The sequence below is a fragment of the Triticum dicoccoides genome, chromosome 1A (genome assembly GCF_002162155.2).
Source record: "Triticum dicoccoides isolate Atlit2015 ecotype Zavitan chromosome 1A, WEW_v2.0, whole genome shotgun sequence".
NCBI classification, from domain to species: Eukaryota; Viridiplantae; Streptophyta; class Magnoliopsida; order Poales; family Poaceae; genus Triticum; species Triticum dicoccoides.
Window position 1 is genome coordinate 367,717,234 of NC_041380.1, and position 10,560 is coordinate 367,727,793.

At 44.7% G+C, this 10,560-nt stretch overlaps 1 non-coding gene across 1 annotated transcript; it reads right to left on the bottom strand.

The window, feature by feature from the left end:
* Window positions 1-6,519: 6,519 nt before the first annotated feature.
* LOC119295987 lies at window positions 6,520-6,623 on the bottom strand. Its single transcript, XR_005144595.1, has one exon. It is a non-coding gene; the product is annotated as a small nucleolar RNA R71 (small nucleolar RNA).
* Between the last annotated feature and the right edge of the window lie 3,937 nt (window positions 6,624-10,560).

Sequence of the window (10,560 nt, forward strand, 5' to 3'; positions counted from 1 at the left end):
TACGCTCTACGAGGAAGAGGAGAGTCTCGGCAACGAGGATTTCATCGTGCCTGAGGAACCTCTCGAGCAGGAGCGCTTCAAACGCCGGCTAATAGCCACTGCAAGGAGCGTGAAAAAGAAGCAGCCGCAGCTTCAAGCGAACCAAGATCTGCTCAATGATATATGGACCAAAGTCCTGGCCGCCAAAGAATATAGCCTTAGTGGCCTAGACAAAAGCTACCCGAAGCGTAGATTGCTACCTCAGTTCGATGACGAGGCGCTGGAGCTCGTACCATCATCGCGCAATGCGACATGTCAACCACAACTTGGTCCGGATAAAGGGGCAACTCAAGCCGAACACCAGACCACCCCACCTCGCTGTAAAGGCAAGAATAAAACAGCTTGGGGTTGTATATACGACCTTTGACATGACTTGGATAGTAGAGCAGGACACGCAAGATCGATCTATGGATCGCGAGGACATGCCTCAACACGTGGCGACGACTACCTATTCGGACGTGACAAACCCAGCCACGCCCGGACCGAAAACCCCAAATGCACTCCATCGGAGGTACGTCATAGTGTGGCCCAACATAGAGGCGCCACACACCCTCTTTGCTTCACAGACCAAGTAATGGAGCATGAATTCCCAGACGGGTTCAAACCCATGAATATCGAATCTTACGATGGAACAATGGATCCTGCGGTATGGATCGAGGACTTCCTCCTCCATATCCACATGGCCCGTGTAGATGTCCTTCATGCCATCAAATACCTACCACTAAAACTCAAAGGACTAGCTCGGTACTGGTTAAACAGTTTGCCAGAAAATTCTATTGGCAGCTGGGAAGATTTGGAAGACGCCTTTCGCGACAACTTCCAAGGAACATATGTCCGGCCACCGGACGTCGATGACTTAAGTCACATTGTCCAGCAGCCCGGAGAGTCAACCAGGAATCTCTGGAATAGGTTCTTAGTTGAAAAGAACCAAATCGTCGACTGTCCGGACGCGGAAGCCCTTGCGGCCTTCAAACACAACGCCCGAGATGAATGGCTTGCATGCCACCTCGGTCAAGAAGGACCTAAATCTATGACAGCCCTTACCGCTCTAATGACTCGCTTTTGCGCGGGAGAAGACAGCTGGCTCGTTCGTAGAAGCAACAGCGCCAGGGACTCGGGCACTTCCGAAATCCGAGACGGCAATGGCAAGCCACGACGAAGCAAACACAACAGTCGCAATGATAATGAAAGATCACGCGACACAGCGGTCAACGCCGGATCAGCAATCCCAAACGTGGTCAACGGAAAAAGCCATTCAAGGCGAATAGAGATGGACCATCCAACCTAGACAAGATACTGGACCGACCCTGCCAGATTCACATCCACCCCGATAAACCAGCTAATCACATCAACAGAAGCTGTTGGGTCTTCAAGTAGGCCGGCAAGCTCAACGCCGAACATAAGGGAAGGGGGCCGCCAGGCAATAGGGACGACGGAGTGGTTCACCAGCCAAATACCGAGGGCCAGTAGCAATTTTCCCCTGAGGATCGATCAATCCCGGAGCAGAAATAGCTGTTCGGCTTCCGCTGCCCACCTCATATACCCGCAAAATTTGTATCGTGCATACATCTCTACGCACTTAAGATACCATGGGCATTGGTGGAAGCACAATGTGGACAAGCCTGCAAGCACTCCCGTAACATTTTTTATCTACTTTCCTTTTTTCTTTCTTCATTATCCCTTAAAAACAGGTGGTGCAAAGGACAAACATCTAAAACCGACTCTATCGGAGTTCGGATCCGTAGACTCACCTACGGGGCTACTTCCGTCAAGGATTCCCCTCGCCGAGGATAGGCAGCGCAGATGTGCGACAGGAGGTCCAAAGTAACTTTTTGTAGACCGCACTCTTTTTCGAGCCTGTAACATGCCTTTTTCCTCCGCCTTCGACCCCGGCCATATCAAATAGCCGGGGTTGTGGACTTTATATATATATATATATATATATATATATATATATATATATATATATATATATATATATATATCAAGTAATCATTGGCATATCGCTCAGGTCCCAGTAAACATTATCCGAATTAATCATCCGCGTCTTTTCACAAATGAATACGCCTATTATGGTTGTTTCACATATATATCCCAGCTTAACCTGCCAGGGGCTCGGTACGGGAATAAATGAGCTGCCAACAAAGTCCGAACAGCTTTTACAACGTACTTCGGCGTCACGAATTTGGCCTTATATGCATCAGCTCCGAATCATGTCTTAGGTCAATGGTTGGGTTGCCCGGCTCCTGTGTTTGCCACCCTATGTTCCGCTCTATCGGCTAGGGTAGTAAAGGGAGAACTACTGCGATTGTGTTTCCGGTTCATCTGGTCAAGCACCTTAGTAGAGAAAGCTGAAAACCGATTGTCATGATGCTGCGAGAGCTGGTCAACCACTCGATGACTTATTGGAATCCATCGTGATTCCCTCCATATCACACGAAGGACCCTTTTTAGGTCATATATGTAACACATCATATTGGAATAAGCCGTATGCATACCAGGGGCTATATCGTAGCCCCCCTGTAAAACTCCTATGGCTAAGTGAAACTGTTAATGCCCTATAGCCTGATTGCCTGGTTCGCCGCATTATCACCTCCTTCATGGACCAAGACGTTGGGCCAAGAGTGATCAAATGCTTTTCCGAACACCCCCATACTTCCTACGAGGGGGCTGAAGCTGATGACTGGAAAACTTTCAGATTATGTTAAAAACGGCCGTACAGGAGGAACACAAGCTTTCAAGCAAAATATAAAATAGATTAACTATAAAATTGTCTTTTTACAATTCTCATACACCTCACTCGAACATTTGTCTTTCGAGCCTTGACCCTCTATCAAGTGGCCAGCCTCTAGGACGTCTTCAAAATAAGGGGTCCTCGGGCGTCCGACCTGCTAGCCGTGGGCCAGACTGATGGGCTGTGAAGATATGAAGACCGAAGACTGCACCCGTGTCTGGATGGGACTCTCCTTGGCATGGAGGGCAAGCTTGGCGACTAAATATGTAGATTCCTTTCTCTGTAACCGACCTTGTGTAACTCTAGATCCTCTCGGTGTCTATATAAACTGGAGGACTTAGTCCGGATAGGGAAGATACTCATTATCATAGCCATACAAGCTAGACCTCTAGGGTTTAGCCATTACGACCTCGTGGTTGATCAACTCTTGTAATACTCGTATTCATCAATATCAATCAAGCAGGACATAGGGTATTACCTCCATAGAGAGGGCCTGAACCTGGGTAAACATCGTGTCCCCTGTCTCCTATTACCATCGACCTAAGACGCACAGTTCGGGACCCCTACCCGAGATCCGCCGGTTTTGACACTGACGCCGATGCACTAGGTATGACACCTAGATCGGATATGACTTCCTTCATCGAGACTCCTTCATTTGCTGCTTCCGAAGCAGCTATGTACTCCGCTTCACACGTAGATCCCACCACAACACTTTGTTTATAACTGCTCCAACTGACAGCTCCACCATTCAATATAAACATGTATCCGGTTTGTGATTTAGAATCGTCCGTATCAGTGTCAAAGCTTGCATTGACGTAACCATTTACGACGAGATCTTTGTCACCTCCATAAACGAGAAACATATTAAGGGAGTCCTAGATTAGGGGGTCTCCGGACAGCCGGACTATATCCTTTGGCTGGACTGTTGGACTATGAAGATACAAGATTGAAGACTTCGTCCCGTGTCCGGATAGGACTCTACTTGGCGTGGAAGGCAAGCTAGGCAATACGGATATGTATATCTCCTCCTTTTGTAACCGACCTTGTGTAACCCTAGCCCCCTCTGGTGTCTATATAAACCGGAGGGTTTTAGTCCGTAGGACAACATACAATCATACCATAGGCTAGCTTCTAGGGTTTAGCATCTCCGATCTCGTGGTAGATCAACTCTTGTACTACTCATATTATCAAGAATAATCAAGCAGGACGTAGGGTTTTACCTCCATCAAGAGGGCCCGAACCTGGGTAAAACATCGTGTTCCCTACCTCCTATTACCATCCGCCTTAGATGCACAGTTCGGGACCCCCTACCCGAGATCCGCCGGTTTTGACACCGACATTGGTGCTTTCATTGAGAGTTCCTCTGTGTCGTCACCGTTAGGCTTGATGGCTCCTTCGATTACCGATAGCGATGCAGTCCAGGGTGAGACTTTTCTCCCCGGATAGATCTTTGTATTCGGCGGCTTCGCACTACAGGCTGATAAGCACATTTTATATACATAATTTTGGCATTGAATTATACCATTTGTTGAGTTATGCCCATCTATTCTTGCTAAGTTTAGTTGAATATTTGCATGAAAATCATATAATGAATCATTTATTAGTCATTGTGTTTCTTTTGCAGAAAAGTGCGACAAGGCACTATAATCTACAAGTTTCTGTCTAGAAAGAATTGAGGAACAAGATCACGGGCAAGAAGAGAAGAAAGAGGGACTCAAGCTTGAAGGAGATTAAAGCTTAGGGGGGCTAGCTTAAGAAGTGGAGGGATCATCTTGTGCCAAAATAAGGAAGAAGGAGGGCCAACGTGCAAATGGAAGATCTGATCGAGGGGGTCAAATCCCTAGCGCTCTCAATCCCCAAAAGGAGGCCTGACATCTCTCTCTCCTTCCCCTACATCCTTCTCCACCTCCGGCCGCCGCCGCGGTCAGGCCGGCGTGGCGGCACATCACTGCATCTCCATCCACCACTCCACACCCATCCGACAACGCATCTACCAGCGCCGCATCAGCACCACCATCCGCTGCATCTCCCTTCACCGCGCCACCACTCAACCTTCCTCCGCGCGAGTGCCCCTGCTGCCATCCTTCTCCACTCTCCAAGCGCCTCCTGCTGTCTCTCTTCTCCACGCCCTTGCCGCTGCTTCTCTTCTTGCCCAAACTTGTTGCTGCTCCTTCTTTGAACCTGCTGCTTATACTGCTTCTTCTCCCACGTCTTTGCTGCTGCTCCTTTTCTTGCGTCCCTACTGCTTCCTCTGCTTCCCTTGCTCTGCTTCTTCCCCTACCTTGCTGCTGCTCTATCCTCCGTTGCTGCTGCTTCTCTTCACCCGCATCAACTGTTGCTATTCCTTTTCCCTGCGATCTGCTTCTACTCCTTCACACTCATCTCCCTACTGCTGCTGTTCTCTCAAAAGTTTATGTAATTTGAGATGTTTAGTACTTGATATATTCAGATTTTATAAGAGCTAGCAACTTGTTATTTGTTCAGTTTGGTACGGGTAAAATATATTGTTAATTTGGGAGATAATTGATCTATTAGAAATTGCTTCGGTGTATTAATATTCTGCTAGCATATGAATGTATTCACCCCTGTGTGTTTGTTCTCCCTGTACTAGTTAATTTCTACTAGTAACTTTTAGTTGTTAATTACTGTTGTGTTGATCTGTGGGTACTAGTCTTGTGGTTTGTATAATCTTGTTCATTTATGTGTTGTCACTCGTGTACTGCTCTTATTTCAAAGAAACTTGTTCAGTTTGGTAGTATATGTTTTAGCTCCAGTACTTGTGTTATAAAGGACTGTGATATAAATGCATCTTCCTTTTCTTACATATGTCTGCTAGATATATTTGTGATCATCTCTTGTTACTTCCTTTCTGTAGATGCTGATGTCCTGTGTCAGTATTTAGTTTCTAAAATGATATGAAAATACCAATATGAGAAAGTGAAGATAATCTTCATCTCCCTTTGCCTCTGTGTCATTCCCTTTGTTGATGATCCTTGTTGGTGTTGGTATTATTTTCTATTTTCATCACTCAACATCGTGTGACCTAGATTTAGCCGAGCATAGTCGCCGTCGCCTAGTCCCTGTGGAGAACATGACACCCATAGCTTTGGGCGTAGAAACCCCACTATACTTTCAATTGATTATTTTGGCGCCGTTGCCGGGGACTAGCATCGAACGATTGTGTGAAGCTATAGACTAGGCTTAGTATAGTTTTTGTTTAAATTTCCAGTCAAATTTATTTCGGTGCTTCTTTTACCTTCTTACTTTTTGTTGCTTCGGCTTATTAGGATACTAACTTTCTGACTAGTGTTTACTGTTTATGAGTGTGCGTAGGAAATCTGAACTAATTGCAGGTTGTCCTATAGTTACACTCGGTTAAGATGGCATTGCTTCATGACCTTTGGATGCCCAAAAATCAGTGCTATATCACAGGACCGGTTTGGCCAACTATTGAGGCAGAGAACTTCGAGCTAAAACCTAGTCTTATTGCTTTGGTTCAACAACAACAGTTTGGAGGACTGCCTACTGAAGACCCTTATGAGCACTTGCTCCGAGTCATGGAGTATTCAGGTACAGTAAAGTATCATGGAGTTCCTCAAGATGTTATCAAGTGCATGCTGTTCACATTCTCTCTCCGAGATGATGCTTGTGCTTGGTATCGATCCTTGCCATCAAGATCATTCAGTTGGAATGAGATATCACGAGCTTTCTTGGATAAATATTTCCCACTACACAAGCAGTCCGCAATTCGAGATGAGATCTTCAGCTTCGTTCAGCATGAAGGTGAGAGCTTGTATGATGCTTGGGAGAGGTACAATGCCTTATTCAGGAGATGTCCTAACCACGGGCTCGAGAGATGGTTAGAGCTGCAGCTATTCTATAGAGGATTAACTTCGGACACTCGATCTTACGTCGATATGGCAGCGGGTGGAGCTATTACAAACAAGACACTTGATGATGCTTTTCTGCTGATTGAGAACCTAGCTTTCCACCAACTTCAGTGGTACAACGAGAAGCCCACCTCTGGCCCAGTTGCTTGCTTGCAACAAATCACTTCATCTCAGCAAGAATCTCTTACACAAAAGCTGGAACCAGTTTCTCCGTGTGACAAGATTGAGCTTTCATGGATTATCCTTGATGATGATGACACCATCCTAGTTGACACACACACTTCAGATCATATGGATACTAGCATTCTAGATTCAGTTTTGCATTGTGATGATTCTTCTATTGATGAACCAGAGCTACAATTAGTTACTTTTGATATTGAGGAGATACCTTTAGTTGATATTGATCATGTCCTGCTAGAGCCAGATATGGAAAAGTTCACCTTTGATGATGTTAGCCACATCGATTCTTCAACGCTTGAGCCTGAGATGGAAATCTTCATTGTTGATTATGATGAGGTCACTTCAGATGTCAAGGAGCAAAGCCCTACTATTTCACCTGTCGATACGAGCCCGATGGAAGTTTCTACTACCATGCCTTCCATGGTATCTTCAATTGAGGTAGTCATAAAACTTCTCCAAGGACATTTCAGGTATTATCTCAGCTTTCTGGATAAGTTATGTCATATCACTGATATTGCCTATGCACCATGTGACTTGTTGTTGATACATGTTCCTGATTTTCTCAATAGATATACTTATATGATAGGGTACTCTATCGATGACTTAGAGGGCATTCTCTCTGTCACTTGTATTGGCTTGGCTGTCGAGTGTTCTTTCAGGTTGATGCTTGTGCACCATTTACTGCGAGTTGACCGAGTTCGAGATGACATTCCCTGGGATCCTGGTGGATTCACGGCATGGTGATGAGGAGAAGCAATGGGCACACGCGAAGAAGAGTGAAGCTGGAGCATGCACGAGGAAGCAACGGAGAAGAGCTGCAGCTTAGAGAGTGATCAAGCGAGTGTTACTTCATAGTGCCCGGTGAGCTGTTTCATGAACCATTCCGAGTATATCATCCATTGATACATGCTAAAATCAAATGTTATTTGGGTTGCTTATTAAGCCAGTTCTTAAATGTTGCCCCACTGAATTTTATTTGACATATGGTGCTTGATGAGAATATGCGAACCGACTGTTGAATGCCATGTAAACTAGTGATCTACATATTGCGTGCTTTGCTGAAATTAGTGAGAACTATTAGTTTTGAGTGCTCAAATCCCTAGTACACTAGAAAACTTTATCATTTTTGCTTTTACATCGATATACCTAGATCATTAAGTGTCAGATGCTGAGTTTGTGCCCAATGTGTTCCCATTCAGAGCAATCACTCACCACTATGGACTAGCATGCTATGTTCCCTGGATCGGTAGTATGTGAAGCAGACTTGGATGAGTGATGATTCTTGTTTCCTTTTTGTATTCATTTGTTAAATAAGTAATAATGAATAAATAATTATCTGATCTTACCTAACATTAGCATGTCATGTTCCCTGGATCGGTGGCTTGTGAAATCTGGTTGGATCGGATAGGAGTTAATTATATTAAAAAAATTGTGATTGTCGAACCAGGTGTATACCATGTTCTCGGGATCGGTGGTATGTTCCTTTGGGGAGACAAACTAAAAAAAACTAATAATTGGTCGAGCCAGGTGTATACCATGTTCTCGGGATCGGTGGTATGCTCCTTTGGTGAGACAGGTAAAATGTTATCATTACTTCCTTCACATTTTAATAAGTGGTTCAACCACAATGTTATATTTCTGCAAATAAGTGATTTAATTCAAGTTCCTTTTGTTCTCAGGATCATGCTCTCTTTAGGAACCTTTTGGCACAGTCAGCATTTGAACTTGCTAATCTTCGTTTATCATTGCAAAAGTTTAAAAATGGTCGAGTTTACTAGTGTCCTACTGCTTTCTAGAACTCTAACCATTAATTTTCACTAAGTGTGAAGCATGCACTGTTTAGAGATCTACTTCACTTGACATTCTGCAGTCAGTTCACAATTCACTATCTAGTTCTTGTCATATTCCTTTGCTCGAGGACAAGCAAAGATTTAAGTGTGGGGGAACTTGATAAGCACATTTCATATACATAATTTTGGCATTGAATTATACCATTCGTTGAGTTATGCCCATCTATTCTTGCTAAGTTTAGTTGAATATTTGCATGAAAATCATATAATGAATCATTTATTAGTCATTGTGTTTCTTTTGCAGAAAAGTGCAACAAGGCACTATAATCTACAAGTTTCTGTCTAGAAAGAATTGAGGAACAAGATCACGGGCAAGAAGAGAAGAAAGAGGGACTCAAGCTTGAAGAAGATTAAAGCTTAGGGGGGCTAGCTTAATAAGTGGAGGGATCATCTTGTGCCAAAAGAAGGAAGAAGGAGGGCCAACGTGCAAATGGAAGATCTGATCGAGGGGGTCAAATCCCTAGTGCTCTCAATCCCCAAAAGGAGGCCTGACATCTCTCTCTCCTTCCCCTGCATCCTTCTCCACCTCCGGCCGCCGCCGTGGTCAGGCCGGCGTGGCGGCGCGCCACTGCATCTCCATCCACCACTCCACACCCATCCAACAACGCATCTACCAGCGCCGCATCAGCACCACCATCCGCTGCATCTCCCTTCACCGCGCCACCACTCAACCTTCCTCCGCGCGAGTGCCCCTGCTGCCATCCTTCTCCACTCTCCAAGCGCCTCCTGCTGTCTTTCTTCTCCACGCCCTTGCCGCTGCTTCTCTTCTTGCCCAAACTTGTTGCTGCTCCTTCTTTGAACCTGCTGCTTATACTGCTTCTTCTCCCACGTCTTTGCTGCTGCTCCTTTTCTTGCGTCCCTACTGCTTCCTCTGCTTCCCTTGCTCTGCTTCTTCCCCTACCTTGCTGCTGCTCTATCCTCCGTTGCTGCTGCTTCTCTTCACCCGCATCAACTGCTGCTATTCCTTTTCCCTGCGATCTGCTTCTACTCCTTCACACTCATCTCCCTACTGCTGCTGTTCTCTCAGAAGTTTATGTAATTTGAGATGTTTAGTACTTGATATATTCAGATTTTATAAGAGCTAGCAACTTGTTATTTGTTCAGTTTGGTACGGGTAAAATATATTGTTAATTTGGGAGATAATTGATCTATTAGAAATTGCTTCGGTGTATTAATATTCTGCTAGCATATGAATGTATTCACCCCTGTGTGTTTGTTCTCCCTGTACTAGTTAATTTCTACTAGTAACTTTTAGTTGTTAATTACTGTTGTGTTGATCTGTGGGTACTAGTCTTGTGGTTTGTATAATCTTGTTCATTTATGTGTTGTCACTCGTGTACTGCTCTTATTTCAAAGAAACTTGTTCAGTTTTGTAGTATATGTTTTAGCTCCAGTACTTGTGTTATAAAGGACTGTGATATAAATGCATCTTCCTTTTCTTACATATGTCTGCTAGATATATTTGTGATCATCTCTTGTTACTTTCTTTCTGTAGATGCTGATGTCCTGCGTCAGTATTTAGTTTCTAAAATGATATGAAAATACCAATATGAGAAAGTGAAGATAATCTTCATCTCCCTTTGCCTCTGTGTCATTCCCTTTGTTGATGATCCTTGTTGGTGTTGGTATTATTTTCTATTTTCATCACTCAACATCGTGTGACCTAGATTTAGCCGAGCATAGTCGCCGTCGCCTAGTACCTGTGGAGAACACGACACCCGTAGCTTTGGGCGTAAAACCCCCACTATACTTTCAATTGATTACGGGCCAACTCGCTTGGCCATCTGGAGCAGATCGAGAGTTATGCCCTTGGCCATCAGGTCAGGTTTGGAAGCTTAAACTACACGGCCGATATCCGCGGAGACTT